The 23,394-nt window shown below is 38.6% G+C and overlaps 1 pseudogene; it reads right to left on the bottom strand.

The window, feature by feature from the left end:
* Nucleotides 1-13,858: 13,858 nt before the first annotated feature.
* LOC137014514 (gastrula zinc finger protein XlCGF57.1-like) lies at nt 13,859-14,938 on the bottom strand (annotated as a pseudogene).
* Between the last annotated feature and the right edge of the window lie 8,456 nt (nt 14,939-23,394).

The raw sequence follows: 23,394 nt of genomic DNA, 5'->3' as shown, positions 1-23,394 counted from the left end.
TTCATAGTGTGAGAGTGTACCTTCCGGAAAGGGGGGCGTTATGTCACGATTCCTGTCAGTTCCTGGACTCCAATTCCCATGATCCTCCCTGCCAGTCACATGCACACATTCCACACTAATCATCAATTGCCACATACAGCTGAAGCACATTATCTTGACTATTTAAGACTCACTCACACACCACCTCATTGCGAAGTCTTGTTAACCTGTGTTGCAATTCCGAGTGTTATTATCCTGTCTCCCCCTCTGTTACCGATACTGTCTGTTACCCGATTACGATTCTCTGCCACCTACCTTTGGACTATTTAATGTTACCTGGACCTGCATATGATATCTGCCTGGCCCGATCTACTGCCTGTATCCTGACCACGATTCTGCCTGTCCCTTGTTATACCTGTCTGCTCCTGTTTGACCCTGCCGGTATGAACACACTCTTTTATAATGAAAACTTGCAATTGGATCCCTGCCTGAGTCCCACTTCGTTACAGCAACTATGTCTTGAAGTTGTGAAAAAGAAGCAAAAAAATAGCAGGATCATTACTAAAAGTCCAACAATCTTACCAGTACTTTAATAGTAGAAAAGAGTATTTTTGAATTATGACAATTCTTTAAAGTAATGTCAAAAAAACTGTTTGATCTATTTAACTACTTTTTGAAACTTCGTCAACCAATCTCTCAAAGATTTATACAAGAGTTGTAATTTATCTTTGAGCCATTAACGGTCAGCCCTCCTGCACTCTTGCCTAAGAGTATTGCTATTGCTGTTCAACCAGGGCTGAGTCTTGACTTTCCCCTTCCTAGTTTTTCAAAGGAGCCATAGAATTCAGAACATGAAGAGTTAAACTGGATAATCACCTCCTCAGGTCCCAGACCAGAACAAGGACTGAAAAACATCTAGCACCCACACACATATTTAAAAGAATTCAACATAATTAACTGAAATTCAAACATTGAGTAAGCCTCAGTAGATAGAAGTCTGCATTTAAACTTATTTTTAAAAAGGCCCCCACCCTGTCCAACTGACCTCGGGGAGCTAAAAAAGCTACAGTTCACACATTATTTGTCAGATTATCCACTATAGTGGGAAAATGATCAGGTGAATATCCCTGACCACTCCCAAGCCACCCCACGAACCCATTATTTGTCCGATTACCCACTATAATTGGCAAATGACCCGACGACCCTCTCTGACCACTCCCAAGCCACGCCCCCATCCCACGGACCCACTATATGTCCGATTACCCACTATAGTTGGCAAATGAACTGTTGCCCATGTTGAACACTGCAGTTGCATTGGGATCACTTTATTGCGCCACAGGGATAATTGTTCACCAGTTAAACCATTATCATTCAACAAGTTGAACTGTAGCTACCCCCCCCTCCCCCCAAGTCTGTAGCACCAAGTTTCGTCACAAAATTCCACCGTCCGCGAATCCATTATTCGGTACAATGGAATAAACTTAAACTGGGATCTTCATATCTCAGCCCCAAAGAGGTCTAGAGTCAGGACTTGTGCTCCTGTCTACGTCTCAGCGCCCCTATCAGAATAATATATAAATAAAGTTTATCTGATCTTCTTGAAACTCAGGATTCTGATAGAGGGCGCTGGGACGTAGACAGGAGTGCAAGTTTGGTAGGGCTAGAACTTTCCTGAGCCGAGATACGGAGATCCCACGTTTAGTTTATTTCATTGAACTGAATAATGGATTCGCGAACGGTGGAATTTTGCGACGAAACTTGTATCTGCTAACTCAGGGGGGGCCTGCTGAGTGCAGGTAAATAGGTTTAATTTAAATTTTTTGACAGGAAAGTTTAAAAACACCATGTCCATGAACCTATTATCTGGACCTCATTCAATAACCTGGAATCTGGAATCACCCAAAGCAGTTGAACGTCCGGCAGGTCGTCGGGTGGGGCCTCAGCCTGGGAGAAGTCGGAGACCAGGGGGATGGCCGGCTCTGAATCCCGCAAGATTTGAAGCTTCCCCGCAGTCACCGACCTCTCCAGTGAACTCACCGTCTTTGACCGCAACGACAACTTAAACATTATAAAAACAATTTCAGTATTCTTTAATGTATGAAATAGCTGTTTGTTTAATGTAAAACAACTGGTCAAACACGATCAGTCAGTCAGCAATCACTTATAAGACTTTTAAGACCGACATGCCCCTGTGGCCTATTTCCAGGTGCCTCTTGGGGTATTTCACCAGCTTGCCGCAGAGTGGACAAACCAAATTGGCCAGCCTCACTCTGTGGCGGCCAAGCTGGGCCAAGAGGCCTCTCTGTTCTGCATTCTCTGTTCTAGTTCATGGACTGTCCTCGGGTGTTTGCTGATGTTGACGATCCATGCGGGGCACATAGGGCACTTGACTGCTATATGAAAAGATGATTTTAATAGGAGAAAAATGAAAAAAAAAAATTTTGAACACAGTGTATGACGCAAAATGATTTATTACTGTGTAATAAACGATTCATAACACTTTGTGATGGCAAAAGGAACTAGGATCACAGAATAGTTCAACTTACCGGAGCTGTATCTTTTTGACATGATCTGTAAAGAAGAATTTTATAACATTAATAAATTATTGTACGCATGTAGTTGTTTTTTTGGGGGGAAAAGCAGACAACAAATATAACAACTAGAGACTGCAAGCTTTCAAATTATATAGAGTTTGTCAATATTACTTTAGGTTTAGACTAAGATATGACTTTTTTAAATGTTTTTACTTGTTTTATTGCAGTGACCTTCCAAGGCTGAAAAATTCATCTATGTATATACATATATATAAACATCACAATTACGTTGGTGTCTACCGGTAACCCATACTGTATCGATCAATGCCGAAAGATTTTGCATGCGTACAATTTATAATAAAACAAATGTATAAAAATAAATGTCCCACCAGAAGGATGACCCTCCGGGATCATGGCCTTAAATAACAGACCTGGATGCTCAGATTTAGGCCAAAAAAAAAAAAAAATATATATATATATACAGATTATAATTCATAAGAATCTTGCGATAAAGCTTTATGAGCAGTGTGTACTGGTGAACTAACCCCAACTGTTTTTTTCCCCTTTTTTTGTCAGTATTATTTTGCCCTCATTTTTTTTTTTTTATTAAATGTGTATAAGAAATGTGTTTTGCATCAAAACAGACATGACAGTAGGAACTTTGAAAACATTTATTGAACAAAATAATAACAATAACAAAACTGGAACAATAAAAGTCAGTTTGCTTCCTGGGACACTTGACCACCTTCAGGAGAAACAATAACTGAGTCATCAGCAAATTTAACAACATAGTGGTTCTTAGGGCGACTTTGACACATATTAGTATATAAAACAATCAGCAGTCGAGAAAGAATGCAACCCTGAGGTGCACCAGTAGAGGACACCAAGGAGTTAGACAGAGTGCCATTAACTTTGACTTGCTGGGTCCTATTTGTTAGGAAGTCAATAAGACACAGAATGAGGGTATTGTGTACATTGATAGATTTAAGTCTCTCCGCCAATAGGTGGGGTTGGATGCAATTAAATGCTGATGAGAAGTCTATAAAAAGCAAAACGGACCAGAGCATTTGCTTCCTTGAGATGAGTTAGTGACAAGTTGAGCAGGGTTGCAATTGCATCATCAACTCCTCTTCCTGGTGTAACAGAGATATTTTCCACTGAGGGACTTTTATTTTGATGGGTTGCTCTGTCTCCTGTATGTCCGCGGGAGATGCAAAGACATCTGGGAAGAAGAAGAAGAAAAAGTACGTAATGACCAGACACACCATGTTCGCTGTGTGAGGAGATGTCTATTTTTCCACCTGTTGTTTAACCTAAGACAGTGGTATACATTCAGTTTAAGTTTTGTGAACACTGACATTATGGTGTGAAGCCGGAGACGTTCGGATGAGTGCGTCATCGGATGGAGTGGTGTTGGAGACTGGCCGAGAGCACGAGAGAGAGCTGCTGGAGGCCGTGAGTTTCATCAAGAGCACTGTTGTTGTTTTTTGCACGTTCGACTGAGCATTTTGAGAGATGTGCTGTTTTTTTCGATTCATCCGTGAACTGTCTTTTGGAGAGATTGATTTTTTTTTCCTGCAAGTCACTTGAGTGTGCTTGTTAGTGTGCAAGATTGTGTTTTCAAACTGCACTCCTTTTCTACGGAGTGATTTCTTTTTAAGTATTTTTACCCTTTTCTAGACACTGAATCTACAAGTCACCCATGTCTTATAGAGCGAGAGACATTGATTTCTTCCTGCAAGTTACTTAAGTGCACTTGTTAGTGCGCGAGTGTTTCTGAACTGAACTACAGTTTTCCTACGGAGTGGTTTATTTATTTTTCCTTTTATTTATTTTTTTTTTTGTATTTTTGCACTTTTGGAGAGACTGAGATCATCACGATCAAGTTTTACTTCTGAAATCCCCGAGAAGCACTATAAGCCAGACGCTGTTTAGTGAGTCGCGTGCACTCCGTGGCTGAGCGCCATTTTGTTCCAGGGAGTTCGAGTCTTTTGGGCCGTGCTGAAACTTTTCTTTTTTTGTTTATTACCCTGCCATCCTCACGACATCTCCCTGTTCTGTCTCACTTGTCTCATTGTTGCGAGTCATCTCATTAAAGTCACCATCGCTACAGACTGGTACAAGAGTTCGTTACACACACAAACACTTTACTGATACTGATTGAACCGAACTGAGTGTTAAAATGAACTGAGTGTCCATTTGAACTGTGTCTGTGCAAGCTGAATCAAAAGGAAATTGAATCATTAACTGATTCTTAAGAGTCATTGGAGTGAAGTCACAAGTGTTTTCTATGTGAAATGTGTTAAGTGAAACGAGTTATTTGAAAAGAGTTATCAAGTTAAACTTGAAGAGTTTGACCTGTCCAGTGTTTGATAAGCAGTTTGGAAGCTGGTATTGAAAATAGTTTTGAGAAATTTATATTTGAAGTGTTTTACTGTTTGAGATGTTAACATTTTGGAAGGTTTACCAATATTGAAAAGAAATTCCAAAACTTGTAATTTTGAAAAAAATAATTTTATTATTTCATTTTATTGAGACAAAACACAAGACAAAAATACAGTTTCCTAAGGAAAGGAGGAATAAATTAATTATTGTTAAAAGAAATACAGTTGAAGGTTATTTTATTTCTTTTTTTACTTACCTTAGAGTAGGGGCGTCTCACTTAGTCTGGGTGGGAATGTGAATTTGAGTTTTCACTTTATATCACATATAATTTTTTATGTAATGGTTCAGTTTAATTATAAAGAAAGGTGATTTTGGTTATATGTTGACCTTTAAGCGCCCTCTTGTGGCGAGGATTTCGTATGGTAATTTCCGTATATCCCATGTTGAGTTATTCATTTGTGAATGCGTCATGGCTGAAGAGCAGCTCGTACAATGAAGTCGTGTCCCGCATAAGGCTGTAAGTCGCTATTATTTGTCATATAAGTATGATGTTTAGTAGGTCAAAGAAGTTTGACAGTAAAATAATTAATCTAGAGATGCAAATGTTGCTAAAAACAAAACGTAAAGTGCAAAGTGTGAGCATTAGGTAGCGGTTTTTTGTTATGATTATTAGGCTAATTTGGATTTCGCGATTACAAGCCATTACCTAAAACTAAGAATATAATTAACAAATGCACATGACAGTGTTATGTTTAATGCTTAATGTGTTGATTTAATGTTTCTTTTGAATGCTTTTAGGCAGTTAATACTGCTCTGTCAGCTATACATTTTGAATATGTAATTTGAATACAATTCTAATTGCTTTATTTTCTATGTGTGTTTACAGTTTTACAATGTTAAAGTTAACCCTCAGGTTGTGTTCAAAACCCTATAACACATGTGATGTTCCCGGTCAAAAATGACCGGCCCATAAAAAAAAGCATATAAATCACTCATTATACCATATTTTCACCCAATCTTGGATTCAATCTTTTTGTCAACAAGTTCTCTTTCAATTAGGACTGGTTTTATATTTTGATTTGGATCTGAATAATCATAGGCCTCATTTATCTGAGAGTAGGCATTTCATTTTTTTAGTAATTTTTTTTAAATTTTTGAATAATTTTGGAAATATTAAATAAAATCTGAAGAAAATTGGTATTGTTGATCACACTAGTCTACTCTAATGTTTCACCAGGAATTTTGTTTTGAAACTTTTGTTTTGTAAAAAAATATGGCACATAGTCACACTTGTGGTGTTCCCGGTCAAAAATGACCGGCCTATAAAAAATAGCTTATAAATCACTCATTATACCATATTTTCACCCAATCTTGGATTCAATCTTTTTGTCAACTTGTTCTCTTTCAATTAGGACTGGTTTTATATTTCTGTTTGCATCTGATTAATCATGGGCCTCATTTATCTGAGAGTAGGCATCTCATTTGAGTAAAAAACAAATAATTTATGAGTAAATTTGGAAATATTAAAAAAAAATATGAAAAAAATGGCTACTGTTGATCACACTAGTCTACTCTAATGTTTCACCAGGAATTTTGTTTTGAAACTTTTGTTTTGTAAAAAATATGGCACATAGTCACACTTGTGGTGTTCCCGGTCAAAAATGACCGGCCTATAAAAAATAGCTTATAAATCACTCATTATAACATATTTTTACCCAATCTTGGATTCAATCTTTTTGTCAACTTGTTCTCTTTCAATTAGGACTGGTTTTATATCCTGTTTGCATCTGATTAATCGTGGGCCTCATTTATCTGAGAGTAGGCATGGTCAAAATGGTCACAATGGCCGACCATTGAAAGTGAATGGGAGAGATTGAAAATAACAGAACAATTTAGTTTTCAGGAGCATGTTCATTATTTTCATGTACACATATGAGCATATGTGCTTGCAAACATCGAGCCCTTGGACCTGTGCATGTAAACTTTTGCAGCTCGTTTTTGTATTTGGTTGCGTTGTGAACTTTTGCAGCGCGTTTTTGTATTTGGTTGCGTTGTGAACTTTTGCAGCGCGTTTCTGTGTTTGGTTGCGTTGTGAACTTTTGCAGCGCGTTTCTGTATTTGGTTGCGTTGTGAACTTTTGCAGCGCGTTTTTGTATTTGGTTGCGTTGTGAACTTTTGCAGCGCGTTTCTGTGTTTGGTTGCGTTGTGAACTTTTGCAGCGCGTTTCTGCATTTGGTTGCGTTGTGAACTTTTGCAGCGCGTTTTTGTATTTGGTTGCGTTGTGAATTTTTGCAGCGCGTTTTTGTATTTGGTTGCGTTGTGAATTTTTGCAGCGCGTTTTTGTATTTGGTTGCGTTGTGAACTTTTGCAGCGCGTTTTTGTATTTGGTTGCGTTGTGAATTTTTGCAGCGCGTTTTTGTATTTGGTTGCGTTGTGAACTTTTGCAGCGCGTTTCTGTGTTTGGTTGCGTTGTGAACTTTTTCAGCGCGTTTCTGTATTTGGTTGCGTTGTGAACTTTTGCAGCGCGTTTTTGTATTTGGTTGCGTTGTGAACTTTTGCAGCGCGTTTCTGTGTTTGGTTGCGTTGTGAACTTTTGCAGCGCGTTTCTGCATTTGGTTGCGTTGTGAACTTTTGCAGCGCGTTTCTGTATTTGGTTGCGTTGTGAACTTTTGCAGCGCGTTTTTGTATTTGGTTGCGTTGTGAACTTTTGCAGCGCGTTTCTGTATTTGGTTGCGTTGTGAACTTATGCAGCATGTTTTTGTATTTGGTTGCGTTGTGAATTTTTGCAGCGCATTTCTGTGTTTGGTTGCGTTGTGAACTTTTGCAGCATGTTTTTGTATTTGGTTGCGTTGTGAACTTTTGCAGCGCGTTTCTGTGTTTGGTTGCGTTGTGAACTTATGCAGCATGTTTTTGTATTTGGTTGCGTTGTGAATTTTTGCAGCGCATTTCTGTATTTGGTTGCGTTGTGAACTTTTGCAGCGTGTTTTTGTATTTGGTTGCGTTGTGAACTTTTGCAGCACATGTGTTGTCAAACTCATGAAGAAGTTACCCGTTGTACTCCAGTGAAGTCCACAATATGGAGAAAAATCCTGCAAAGTTTTCCTCAACCTTATTTTCCTTTCAACTGAAGAAAGAAAGACATGGGGTGAGTGAATTATCAGGAAATTTTAATTATAAAGCAAATCCTTCTTCTTTTGAAGCCGGGTCACTGCAGTCACGGCCAGTTTGTGTTTGTGTGTGTGTGTGTGTGTGTGTGTGTGTGTGTGTGTGTGGTAATGTCAGATGGATAAATGTATATTAGATGCAGGTTAGGGTAGGATCAAATTTCTCTCTGTGGAAAAGAATGTGTGTAATACTCAAAAAAGTTTGTATGTTTTAACGTGTGTGTGTCTGGGTAGCGTGTGTATAAATGTATCGATACATGCACAGGTCCAAGGGCTCGATGTTTGCAAGCACATATGCTCATATATGTACATGAAAATAATGAACATGCTCCTGAAAACTAAATTGTTCGGTTATTTTCAGTCTCTCCCATTCACTTTCAATGGTCGGCCATTGTGACCATTTTTGACCATGCCTACTCTCAGATAAATGAGGCCCATGATTAATCAGATGCAAACAGAAATATAAAACCAGTCCTAATTGAAAGAGAACAAGTTGACAAAAAGATTGAATCCAAGATTGGGTGAAAATATGGTATAATGAGTGATTTATAAGCTATTTTTTATAGGCCGGTCATTTTTGACCGGGAACACCACAAGTGTGACTATGTGCCATATTTTTTACAAAACAAGTTTCAAAACAAAATTCCTGGTGAAACATTAGAGTAGACTAGTGTGATCAACAATACCAATTTTCTTCAGATTTTATTTAATATTTCCAAAATTATTCAAAAATTTTAAAAAATTTACTCAAAAAATGAGATGCCTACTCTCAGATAAATGAGGCCCACGATTAATCAGATGCAAACAGAAATATAAAACCAGTCCTAATTGAAAGAGAACAAGTTGACAAAAAGATTGAATCCAAGATTGGGTGAAAATATGGTATAATGAGTGATTTATAAGCTATTTTTTATGGGCCGGTCATTTTTGACCGGGAACACCACGAGTGTAACAAGGTAACAAAACCCCCACAAAAAATTAAGAAAATGTCCAAAAAAATATTGAGATTTAGTTATACCCTTTGGGAACAAAGTCACTAAGTTTCAGTCCAAAGCGATAACATTAACTAGTATTTTCGGGAAAAAGAAAATTGGTGTTCGGGTCAAATTGACCCGAACACAACATGAGGGTTAAATGAGAAAAGATTCATGAAAGCTACTGGGAAGTAAAAGCCATGACCCAACATCTCGCCTGTTCACTGTCTGTCTAGCTGGAAGATACACGTTAGTTATTCACTCTAGTGAGGACAGAACAATTTATGAATATTCCTATTAATTATTAGATATTTTTATGAAAATGTTGCCAATTATTACTCCCATTATTACACTTCTTTTTTCATTACATGTTGCTCCAAGAACACATTAATATGCAAATTACATATATTGTATTGAATGGGAAAATCCATGTATGGCTATTTTACCCACATATTGCATAAAGTAAAATGGTATATCGATTCATTCCATTATATCTTTCATAACATAGTTGAGAATCATCTTTATACAAAGTTTGGTTAAAAACAATCCTGAAGCCTAAAAATTGATTGGTGATTAAAAAAAAAATCCCATTGTTTTTACCTATTCAAGTCATTACATGTCATTATTTTTTAAACAACTTAGTCCTGGTGTCCACTACAGAGGACATAGCATAACATATGAATAAAATATAATTTTTCAAAACTTTTCTTATACACTAAACAATATAATGACGTGAGAAAATACTACATTTAAAAACCGTTTTTTTTCTGGGTCTCAGGAGGATATTGCCCAGCTCTACTTTAGAATAATGGTCTGTCATTAAAAAAACATTATAGATATGTTTACTCAAACTATTCCCCTTGGTCCAATTATTCATACATTTCATTTTCAGGAAGGAAGCTTGAATTTGTGAGTGAACAAGGGCTTTTAAAAGTTTAGTTCACCTAGAAATGAAAATTATGTCATTAATGACTCGCCCTCATGTCGTTCCAAACCCGTAAGACCTCCGTTCATCTTCGGAACACAGTTTAAGATATTTTAGATTTAGTCCGAGAGCTTTCTGTCCCTCCATTGAAAATGTATGTACAGTATACTGTCCATGTCCATATCATGTCATTAGAATTTTTTTGAAGCATCGAAAATACATTTTGGTCCAAAAATAACAAGCATTGTCTTCTAACCCTTTAAGTCTTGAAGATCAGGACTGTTGTTACTGCAGAATATCAGTTACAGCATCCAAGGATCACATAACCAAAAGGCACATAAATTGTGCCATCCACTATAGTGCTGGTGGCAAGTATTTTTTTTTTTTTTTTAAATCATGGCATTTTTTAAATGATCTATGTTGTAATATTTTTTAATATCCATATTATAATTTTATTTATTAATTGTAGCCTAATATTCAAGATCCATAATTTCCTTCCTTTGTAGAGAAGTTCTCAATACCATGTCACTGTGCTGACAGAGAGAGTAGGAAAAGGAGCCACTGGCACTGTTCAAAATATTGCAAAATAATTCTTAGATATTTTGATTTTAAGAATCACTTAAAAAAAACATGGTAAGTTTATTTTCAATTGTGATATTTGTACTCTATATTTTTTAGATGCTTAATTCGTCTTCAGTCATTTACTTTTGTTTGTTTTTGTGGTGTGGCAACAACAGATCTGATGGTTGCTGTAGGACCCTCAGGTCAGCACATACACATAATCATCCTACACAGTTATACTACATCAATGTAACTGAAATAGCCTAACATTGAAAATGTCTTAATGCCATGTATCATGATCATTACTCAGATAATGAAGAAACCTGCCAGGACACCACCCATGTTGATACAGTTCAGAAAGGGAACTTTTTGAGCGAGAAATGTGGGAGTCATTTCACCAACACATCCAACCTTAAAAGACATGAAAGACAACAGCATGGCAGGCAGGAACCAATGATGTGCGTCGATTCTATGAATGGAATATATGTGACAACAAAAGAATCCCATGGGTTGAGAGTACCTGTACATGTGCAAAAGTCTTCAGTTAGGAAATATTTTGCCTATAAAGTGTAGGCATGCATGGATTTCATGAGCATAGCTGCAAATGAAGGAAAGCCTGGGAAAGGATGTTTGTCAACAGCATATAGTCCCCCAGAAGCACTGCATAATGATTCCTTGCAGGAGAAGCTGGAAAAAGGACCTTTTTCAAAATCAAGACAAGAGGAATGCACAGCGTTAAACCAAAAGGCTTGCTCTGAGGATGTTGACTGTGTCTTTCCTATTTTCTGGGGTGGCTTTTCCAAGAGCATCCTCAGCTTCTACAAAATGCATTGGACACCTCAAATGAGGAAATTGAAGATGTAGAGGAGATGATCAGTGCCCCTGATGACATCCACCATCATTCTGAACATTCACATAGTGGTATCATCACACAGACCAACTACTTTTGGATTTCAAAAAGAATCCCAGAGGACCTTCCAGTGGATTTAACCACAGCAGAGAAGCCCATTCCTGAAAACTTTGAACCACTAGAAGTACAGTGCCCATACTGTCCTGGGCCATGTTCTCTAGATCTTGAAAGCAAAATACTCATCAACCGACAAGCAACTGTTTACAGAATATTTAAACAATTTAAAAGGTAAGATGAATAACATTCTGTTCTTATAAAGAATGTACACAAACAAATTACATCAAACTGAATTGATTTATTTTTCTTTCTATGCCAAGGAGTGTCCTGTTTGCTAAAACCTGGTCTGGTTTCAGGAACATGAGTGGGTTTCACAACTACAATAAAAGAGTTTTCTTATCAACCCCTTTATGCTCTCTTCTGACTGGTATTTCAGTAAGTATGCACAAAATGTAAAAAAAAAAATTGAAGGTATGTGTCAAGATATTTAAATAATATTCAAATCCCATTCAAGATCTGCCTTGCCAGTAGGGCTGTCACGATAATAGATTTTTCACACTACGGTTATTGTGGCCAAATGAATTCACGATATATCGCGATACCTATAGAATCCTTGGGGGAACAAATTGTATCAGTCTAAATAATTTTTACTTTGTTTATTTAGTTTTTCTCTTTCAGGGTTGCTGCACATTTTTTTAAAGTCAAATTTAGGGCTTTAAGACCTGAAGAAATAAAAATTAATACTAGCCTAGCATTATGGCTGTTACCAATCAAATGAAATCATCAACAAAATCCATCTTTGCAATACAGAGGTGACACAGAATGAGAAGTGGCATTAATACATTTACACAGCATTTACAATTTGTCTACATAAATTTAATTCAATATTTAAATATGGATTTTTTTTTCTAATTTTAACTTTTTAATTAAAATGTACCTTAAATATGAAGCTAAACTAAACTGCCAGTAGGTGGCAGCAAGTCACTGTCTCAATGAGTGAGTCTATTTGTTCAAATGACTATTAAACACGGATTCAGTCAGTATAACAAAAACATTTCTGTTGTACGGGGGACTACTGCTGCTGCCTTTTTCAACCTCACTAATGAGCCGATACTGCCCGAAATTACTGGAGGATTGGCCGCGATGTTGAAATATTCCACTTCTCAACTGCTGAGTCTCAACAGGATCACTGCTCCACCCTGCACTACAGCCATTAGACAACTTGGACTTCTGCGTCGCCCTCGGTATATCCACAGAAGTTCACAGAGAAAGTTTGTTAACCTCCCGTGTGGTACCACAAAAATCCCCTCTATCTGGTCTTCAACTGCACGTGTCGCACCTCATCAGTATCAGTTTTTTTGGTACCACCTTTTAACTCTTTTTTTAATATTTTTTAATATAATATCTTGACTCCAAGCACAACTACGCAATATGCTTACAAAATCTGTAAGACATTTTTAACCCTCTGGAGTCTGAGGCTGATTTGGGGCTTAAAGAAGTTTTGACATGCCCTGACATTTGTGCTTTTTTCAGTTGTTCATAAACATATAAATGACAAAAGTGTCATTACACTGTATTCAGCACAAACTAGGCAACCATATTATGTGAGGAACATGTATGTACATGTTTGTATTTTTGAAGGAATAACGTTTATGCATGGTTATTGAAAAAACAAAAAAATGAAGTCACTGAAATAAGACCAAAGATATATAAAATCTCTGTTTACAAGACTTCTTGGTATTGGAGGATGTAGGCTAGAGTTGTTGCTTCAAAATTATGTAAAAATTATAATGCCTACTTGTTCATATAACACAATACACTGCATTCCAAATTATTATGCAATTGACATATCAGTAAGATTTAGGTACAATAAACATTCAGATTTTAGTTTTTCTAAGAAAATGTGTGTTTGTTTATTTATCCATGTCTTTTTAGATAACTGGTATCAATCTCAAGACAAAATAATTCGCCAGATCTATGGAAACCCTACTTAGAGGTTGTTCCACATTATTAAGCAAGTCACAGTTCTCATGCAATTTGGGGAGGAAGAAAGATCTTTTTGAAGATGAAAAGCATGAAATGGTGCAATGTTGTGCAAAAGGCATGAAAACAACTAATATTGTGTGAAACTGAATGGAGATAATCAAATAATAAATAAGATTTGTGAGTGATTTAGAGCACAGCAGAACTCGGTCAGATAAAGGTTTATTAATGAAAGTTCCTATCAAAAAAATTAATTGTATTAAAAGGGCAGCTATAAAAAAAGCCAGTGTTGAGCAGCAAACAGGTATTTGAAGCTGCTGGTGTCTCTGGAGTCTCAAGAAGCTCTCCATGCAGGCTGCAAGTCTTAGAAATGATAACTTGTAATGGAGTAATTTTCATTGTAATGGTATCTGTACTTTTATTCAAGAATTGTTTTCAGGTACTCTTTACACCTCTGCTGCTCTTTCCACAGCAACAACTTCAAAAACAGTTCTCTTTCAGTGAATCCTCATGTGGACCTTAAGATTACCTTTAGATATGAAACTCCTTCCACACTGATCACATGTAAATGGCTTCTCTTCAGTGTGAATATTCATGTGTTCCCTAAGGTTTCCCTCACGTGTGAAGCCATTCCCACACAGACTGCAGGTGTAAGGCTTTTTTCCAGTGTGAGTTGTTATATGATCTTTAAGGCTTCCTTTTTGACTGAAACTCTTTCCACACTCTTGACAGGTGTAAGGCTTTTCTCCAGTGTGAATTCTCATGTGGTCTATAAGGTGTCCTTTTTGACTGAAACTATTTCCACACTGTTGACAGGTGTAAGGCTTTTCTCCATTGTGAATTCTCATGTGGACTGTAAGGTTTCCTTTCACACTAAAACTCTGTCCACACTCTTGGCAGGTGTAAGGCTTTTCTCCAGTGTGAATTCTCATGTGGATTTCAAGGTTTCCTTTATTACTGAAATTCTTTCCACACTCTTGACAGGTGTAAAGCTTTTCTCCATTGTGAATTTTCATGTGGGCTGTAAGGCTTCCCTTTTGACTGAAACTCTGTCCACATTGTCGGCAGGTATACGGCTTTTCTCCAGTGTGAACTCTCATGTGGACTATAAGGGTTTCTTCACGTGTGAAACTCTTTCCACACTGTTGGCAGGTAAAGGGTTTCTCTCCAGTGTGAATTCTCATGTGGCCAATCAGGCTACCTTTATGACTGAAACTCTTTCCACATTGTTTGCAGGTGTAAGGCTTTTCTCTAGTATGGATTCTCATGTGGATTTTAAGGCTTCCTTTATGATTGAAACTCTTTCCACATTGTTGGCAGGTGAAAGGTTTCTCTCCAGTTTGAACTCTCATATGGACTTTAAGGTGTTTTTTGTGTGTGAAACTCTTAGTTCCTGTCTTTTGAACTCCTTTTTGTGAGGAAACCTGTGTTGATCTTTCTCCAATCATGAAATCATGATGTTCATCGTAATGTTCTTTCTCTTCTTCCCTTTCATTATGTTCATGACTAGCTTCTTCCAGTGACATTAGGTCTAGGACAAAAATAAACATAAAATTTAGATTTAAAGCATCAAAACCAACAACATGTATGTTCTATACCCTATCCTATCCAATCCTATGGATCAGGGATGGGCAGGTTTGGTACTGGAGGACCACTGTCTTTCATCCCAAATCAAATACACCTGCCTGTAATTTTCAAGCATTCCTGAAGACTTAAGGCCGATTTATATTTCTGGAAGTGGCTGAGAGAGAAGCTGTGCATCCTCCGGAGGTCGCATTCAAAGGTTGCATACATCATTGAGGCTGTATCATTTCAGAAAAGTAAGTAGGACTCTCCGAACGTGACCTTGGAATGCGTCCTTCTTTCGCAGGAATTCGGAGGATGCATGAGGTGTATCCTTCGCTGCTGCAGATAGCCCACAATTCTTTGCATCGCTGTTAACAGCCGTCATTTATTTGAAAAAACAAAATAAATGGTGTGGTCGGCAAATGTACATACACTGCATTCCAAATTATTATACAAGTGACATATCAGTAAGATTTCAGTACAATAAACATTCAGATTTTAATTTTTCTAAGAAAATGTTTGTTTGTTTATTTATTTTTCTCAGCTGCTCAGAAGCAGTCTGAGGCGATCAGCCATATCCTGCCCCGGCGGCCAGCTGCTGCTCCTGCATCTACGCTGGCCCATGTGCCTCAGTCTGCTCGTCGCCGAGGCCACCCTCTCGCGGCCCCCTCCGCTCCCGCTCAGCCACAGCAGCAGCCTACACCCCGGCCACAGGGAGGAGATGGCCGTGGGAAGGCGGCACAGCCTGTCTCTGCCCCTCCACCTGCTCTTCAGGAGAAGGTAGCAGGGCCGCTCCTTCCCCCGTCGGAGGGCCGGGTGAGAACCACTCCATCTTTTTCGCCACTGGCTCTGTCAGTGGTAGGGGTGTGCTCAAAATATTGATTCTTAGATACATACCGATATAATAAAAAAAGATACAGTATCGACATTCTAGCCCTTAGTATCGATACTCCGCCCAGCCATTAGGGGGCGCAGTGGCGCCCGCGAGTTTCAAAAAACTCACGGAAAATGTCAAAGATTTTAGAAGCGCCGTTGTCCCTAAAGGCAGATGTTTGGACACATTTTGGTTTTAAAGCAAAGGAAGGAAACCAAGGGATCGATAAAACAAATGCAATCTGCAAGCATTGCCAGGCTTCTATATGCTACACCGGTAATACAACTAACCTGCGCGCCCACCTGCAAAGACACCATGCAGACAAGCTAGCTTCGCCGCAGCCCAAAAAAACACGGAACGCCACGCAAACTACTTTGGACAACACAACATCCAAGCTTCCATCTAACTCGGTCCGTGCACAGAAGATTACGGAGTCTGTGGTGCATTATATTTGCAAAGGTTTGTGTCCCTACAGTGTTGTCGAGAACACAGGCTTTCGCTTATGGATCAACACGTTAGATCCCCGTTATGTGATCCCTACCCGCAGCTACATGACCAACAAAGCAGTACCGAGGATACATGACAAAGTCAATGTTAAGTCAGCCCTGAGTTCTGTCACACGAGTGGCACTGACTTGTGATGCGTGGACATCGCGAGCCACGGAAGCTTTTGTTACAATCACTTGCCATTACGTTAACGAGGAGTGGGAACTGATGTCGCACGTTTTACAAACGCGAGCCATGCACGAGAGCCATACGGGGTCAAATATTGCAGAGTTACTGAAAGCGGCGCTGGAGGAGTGGGACCTCGTATCCAAAGACCCAGCTATTGTGACTGACAACGCCGCAAATATGAGCTTCGCAGCGGAGCTTGCCGGTATGTTGCATTTCAGGTGCTTCGCTCACACTTTAAACCTTGCCTCGCAGCGTGCACTGAAGCTTCCTGCTGTCGCTCGTTTATTGGGACGTGTTAGACGGATATCCACCTTTTTTAAGCGCAGTACCACAGCCAGCCACGTACTTCGACAGAAGCAGAAGTTGCTCGAGTTGCCTGAACATAAACTGATCACTGATGTTGTGACGCGCTGGAATAGCGCGCATGATATGCTTGAGCGCTTTCTTGAGCAGCAACCCGCTGTCTCCGCTGCTCTTCTGTCCTACGAGCTTAGGAAAACCGAGAAAGAAGTTTGCACCCTATGTGAGTCGGACATTACATCTGCGGAGGAGATAGTGGATGCAATGAAGCCCATGAAGATTGCTACTCTTGTAATGTCAAAAGAAAGCTCTCCAACACTGTCAGTTGTGGCCCCTCTTCATGCTCAGCTCATCCAGGATTTCCAAGAGAGCAGAGCAGATAGTGAAAGAAATCAAAGCGGCTATTTTCCAAGATTTGAGCAAGAGGTACATGGATCAGCAGAAAGAGACCATGTATGTATGTTCAGCACTTGATCCTAGATTCAAAGCTTTGCCCTTCCTTTCTGATGATGAACGAGAGGAAATATACTTGAGAATCACTGCAGAAGCTCGAAGAATTCAAGAACTAGTTCAGGTAAGCCTGAATGTTTTCATGGTTAAAAAAACATAAAAAACAAAAACAAACAAACACGCACACACACATGTATGTATATATATATATACACACACACCAAGTGTAATAAAACAAAATATTCAGTTCATAATTTCAAATTCATAATAGTATGTTAGAGCTTAAAAAACTAAATGGTTTCAAACATATACTTCATGTAAAGCACTATACTAGCAAAACAATATATTGTAAAGGTTTGTCAGTTCATTGCATTAAATAAAAGGCAAACTAACTATTATATGTCTTTGAATATGCTCTTTATAGAATTAACTATGGGTTTATTGATAAAACATCTATATTTTGCAAAATAGGAAGAGGCTGAAATGATACCAGGAGAGGAGGACAATCATGTGGAAGACAAGGATGACATTCCTGCCAGCCCACCACCCAAGAAGAAAAAGGACTTGTGTTGTTTGGCTGATCTGCTTGGTTCAACTTACAGTGCAGGTCCTACGGTGAGACACAGAACCACACAGGCCCAGGCAGAAGAGGAGATGTCAAGGTACAAGGAGGCACCACCCCTGTCTCTTGCTGAGGGAAGTCCACTCAGTTGGTGGAAAGAGCACCAGAATGAATATCCACTAATGTCACGCCTTGCCAAAGTGTACCTGTGCATTCCAGGGACTAGTGTCTCCTCAGAGCGCGTTTTCTCTAAGGCAGGTGATATTGTAACCGCACAGAGAAGTGTACTAAGCTCAAAGCATGTTGACCAACTTCTGTTTCTGAACAAAAATCTTAAGTCATAGGATAAAGCTAGCATTACCAAGAGTATCCTCAGGTTATTGTTTTGTTGCTGCAGTGATTTTTGTTCAACCTGCCTTTTTGAGGACAAACCTGGTTTAGCCTTAAGATTTTAAAAATCCATCCTGTTATGAGGTAGATTAGATTTGTTGTTGTGCCAAATGTTAAAGCAAGATGCAGCATTTAAGTGATTTCATAGTGAAATGTTATGGCAGTACATGGTGTCACAAAAAAGAATTATAAGAAGATTTAATATGAAGAATAATAAGATTTTGTGCTTGTGTGAGCTCAGACTGTACCCTCGGAAAGTTAAATGTTGACTTGTGGTAATTTCCAGATTAATACAATTTGTGTACAATTAATCAGAGCACTTAAAGTAAAGTTGCAAACATTTAAGCAAAATGCACTTTGTTATAATGCACTTTTGTCTTCAATAAATTGAAGAAAAATGCAGAGTTCTGTTTGTTGAGTCAATGTGTTCAGCAATAAACTAATTGGCTCTGGCCCATGTATTTTTATTGAATCGTATCGAATCGTGTCACATTGTATCAAATGGTATCGAGACAGCTCTGTATCGAGGTACATATCGAATCGTGACCTGTGTATCGAGGTATGCATCGTATCGCCAGGTTCTCCAAGGTATACAGCCCTAGTCAGTGGTACCCAAATCTTTACTAAGAGAGCTGTTTTCTCTACCTCCAGGTCTCAAGAGGGTGCGGATGACAGTGTGCTCTGTCTTTCCGTACCACTCTCATCCCCCCCTCTCCTCCTTCCCCCTTCAGAGCTGGTCCGAGAACGCTTTGCAGAACTCAGTGCTTCAGGACTTCAGACCAGCTCTTTGTCTGTTATGGAGAACAGCAGAAGGGGAAGGCTGTCACCAAGCAGAGGTTAGCACACTGGCTAGTGGACGCTATTCTCTTAACCTACCAGGCTCAAAACCTGCCATGCCCCCTGGGAGAGTCAGCTCACTCAACTAGGAGTGTAGCCTCCTCTTGGGCAGCGGCGCATGGCGCCTCGCTAACAGATATTTGTAGAGCGGGCTGGATGACACCCAACATTTTATAATCTCAGCGTAAAGCCGTTATCCTCCCGTACATTCGCCTCTTCAGGCCAGTAGCTGGATTGGCTCTGTGTCATCGCTTGCTGCGCCATTCCACTTTACGGATTGGATGCGTGCGCCATTCCTCAGTTGAGTTCATCTGTTCAGAACCCTGGGTTCCTCCAGCACTGTCGATGTCTACACTTACGTGCATTCCCCTTCGGACAGCCCTTGTGTTGGACTAGGTGCCGTCATGTGTTGTGATTCCCCTCTGGGTCTTCCCCTGGCAAGCCACATGCTATCTCTGCTGTCTAATTCCACCCTGTGGGTTGGTTACCTCAGTTCTTATCACCGCTCTGCTGGTGGACTTCTGTAAGACCTCCATGTGTAGGCACCTGTTAGCGTATTCCTGTTGGAATGTGCTACTGAGTGCATTCTGTGTTTGTGTAGTACCTTTTGTGTGTTCACGGCAAGGTGCTATTACTTACACCGTCTCACTGGAAGACAGCTATTGTGGCGTTTTGGTAGGGACCCCATTTCGTCAGTCTCTGATGTAACGTCAAAGTGACCGACTGAAAGGGAACTGAAAGGCCACTTGGCTCGGCTCCTCAGCAAAGACTTGAATGCGAGTTGCTCGCACTGCTCCTTATATACCCACAGAGTGGGGCGGAGCTTGCGCATGCAAATTCCGCAGACCAAGATACTCTTCATATCATTGGCTCGTTTTGTTAACACTCGAAGGTGATTGGGCTCTTGGGCGAGACCCCATTTCATCAGTCTCTGACATAACATCTCCGTTCCTTCCTTCAGGGAACGAGGGTTACATACGTAACCTAGACGTTTCCTTTCCTGGCGGTGTATCCTACGAAGGACGTCTTGTTTAATTTTGGCTAAGGACACTCCATATATCACATCCTTCACAGGATTCGTCCTCTTGAGGATGCAGCCTTCGAAATTAAATGAAATGAGACACAGCTACTGACTGACTGGACACTCGTGGAGACTGGAGGCTGGAATTTGATTACTATGTTTGCAGCTTTATGTTGATTACGTTTTGGGAGCGCAGAGACCAGACACATAGACTACTGCGCGGAGGCTTCGATGTACAGATTTACAGTTTACAGGTTTCATAGAAAGAGAACGATTGAAAGCGTGTGAGCTGGCTGGCCCTGAGCCAAATCATTCGCGGTAAGAATACTGTAATGTTTGCGGACTAAATACATCAATACGAGAGGCAATGCGAAACGAAAAGAAATGTGAAATAAAACATCATGTTTTAATGAAAAGTGGTGGAAATAACGGATGATGGGCACAGAATGCTAACAAAACTCTGAGACATTTACAATCACACACCCACCACAGGTGTAGCTTGCAAACTCAAAATACATCAGTGATATACCTCAGTTTAAATAGCTTTTTGTGTGTGGTGGTGTGGGTTTCAGGGATGTTTAGATAACTATAAAAGAGTTAACGTTCACTTTTCATAAAAATGTTTAGATCAGATCTGTTTAAATGCTTCAGTTTATCTTCACTATATAATATATTAAAACAAATGGAAACATTTAAACTGATATAATACTGTATATCAGTTTAAATACTTAAATATTATATTTTATTATACTATAATGTAAGCCTAATAAAAAAAATTGATCTCACAAGGGGATTGTTTAGGGCTCCTTGCCATGAAAAATCTTAACCTCCTGGGGCCGGATTCACAAAACATTCTTAAGAATAAAATTCTTCTTAACTGCTAATTTCTTCTTATTTTCAAACTTAAGCAAAAAGATAAGAATATTTTGTATTCTCAAAAACTCTTCTTAAGAATGGTCTTATCTTTTTTCTTAAGATTGTTCTTAAGATCAAATTTAAGAAGTATTCATATTCCTGAAAAGAATGTTCTTAAAAATCATCGTAAATAACTTCTTAAAGTTAGGATAACCTCCAACCTGTCTTAAATAGATGCTCAACAAATTTATTGGGTCGTTTCAAATGATAAGCATATGACATAACACTAGCTAGCTAAATATAATACATATTACTTGTACCCTGAATGTGGACGAGCACTCTAAAGTCTGTAATTACACTATTGATCATTTGCACGTACCTGTATATGATGCGCGCACTCAAGCTTGTACAGAGAACGGCACAAGATGTTAGCACAATTTATTAATTTGTTTCCCTCTTTTTATAAACAGTGTGCATGATTTAGCCTACTATTTTTTTCCTGCATGTCATGTGTGGGGCACCGTAAGCTAGAACTAGCGCGGCAGCGCACACGGATCCAGGACACATTCACTCCAGAGAGAGCGCAAAAAAGACAGTGTACAAATGAATAGGAAAGAACGTTGCATCTTGAGACAGGTTTTTTTAAAATAACGATTTTAATGGTCCATTAAAAACATAACAGAGTGATTAGCTCCCATCAAACAACCACAACAAAAATAGTCTGCACTCATTATGATATTTGCGCTCATTATGATATCTACGGTAGCCTAATCTGCATGCAGTGGCAGGCTTTGAGGTGTTTTTCAGCGAGTCTTCAGCAATTACCCCCTTTCAATCAAATAAAGTAAAAAATTAAGATCTTGCCCTAAGTTCTTAAGAAAATTTTCAGAACTTCCTAAGATTTTTTCAAGAATTGCACTTAGGAACATTCTTAAGAACTTCTTAGAATTCATCTTAAGAATTTTCTTAAGAAGATGTTTGTGAATCCGGCCCCTGGTATATCAAATCTGGGAAATTCATAAGCAATAAACATGTAATTTTAATGATTTAACACTGTCTGTTGCTAATAATTTACAGTACAAAAACACATTATGGTTGTCCCAAACCATCATTGTAACGGCTCATATTATATTATTATAAAGAATTGAACTGTCCTGCAGGAGGACAGAAATAATTTAATAGAATTTCTTGGTAAAGACTGGTACAGTGAAAAAATCTCAAGTAACCTAAAATGTGCTTAATTTAGTGACTGAACTGCTTGTTTTCAAACATCAAGGGTCAAATATAGGGATGGGCGATACCAATCATTTTCTTTCTGATCTGATACCAAGTACTTTCAAGACAAGTATCGACGATATCGATACAAATACCGATACTCCAATTAAATATTTTCATGTGAGTGATTTTATATTGTTTTTTGATAGCCATCATTATTAATATTAAATAAACTGCAATTGACATGATTCTTTTTTTACATTTATTAAAAATACTGAACATTAATTAAATGAACAAAGATATCACTGTAAACTAAAAACAAAATATAACAAATATAACAAAAAAAAAGTAACATGTCTCACAAACCTTTTCTCAATAATTGTCACGTTTCTACATTTCTTCCGTTTATAGGTTTTTGAGATGAAACAAAGTGAATGTTGACATTCTCCTCTTCAGCCTGTTTTTCTTTGACTGATCAAAATCTCTTGCTTTTGAAAAAAGTGTGGAGTATTGTTTTTTGACAAACGTCACACGAAGCTTCATTGTTAACTGGAGTGTAATAACTCCAGATTATGCTTCTTTTTCTTTCAGTCATGACCGCAGCCACGCACTCGTCTCCCTTTAAAATCCTGCGCTGTGCGTGCTTGCTTGTCTTTGACAGAGTGAACAAGCAGAGAAACAGCGGAAGAAGATGTAGTTCCCATTGCCATTCCTATTTAAGTAAATTGTAAATAATATAAGGCGTACTAATATTATTAAAATATCCCAAAATCACAAAAAAAAAAAGAAAAGAAAAACAGATAGGATCGATACTTCCATTTGATAATCGATCTTTTTGATACCACGCCAGTATCGAAAGTATCGATACTTTAGGATCGATCCGCCCATCCCTCGTCAAATAAAATAGAAATGGCACATTAAAGTTAAATGTTACAGCTGTATGATAAAAACATTTTTTTTGTGTGTGTTTATGTTCATTGTACAGGTCTGATATAAAGTATGTTTTAGCTCAGGTGGCCAAAATGTGTGCTGCTCAACAGAGAAAAGTTTTGCTCAGCAAGAAAAAAAAAATAAGAGGGAACATTATGGAAGCCCGTTTCCGCCACAAAAAAAAAAAAAAAAAAAGCCACTTAAAAAAAAAAAAAAAAAAGCCACTAAAAAAAAAAAAAAAAAGATTAATTGCGACTTTTTATCTCAGAATTGCGAGTTATAAAGTCAGAATTCTGAGATATAAAGTC

This window comes from Chanodichthys erythropterus, chromosome 3 (assembly GCF_024489055.1).
Source record: "Chanodichthys erythropterus isolate Z2021 chromosome 3, ASM2448905v1, whole genome shotgun sequence".
In the NCBI taxonomy this organism is placed as follows: domain Eukaryota; kingdom Metazoa; phylum Chordata; class Actinopteri; order Cypriniformes; family Xenocyprididae; genus Chanodichthys; species Chanodichthys erythropterus.
The sequence above is the reverse complement of the archived record's forward strand: the minus strand, read 5'-3'. Positions and strand labels throughout refer to the sequence as shown.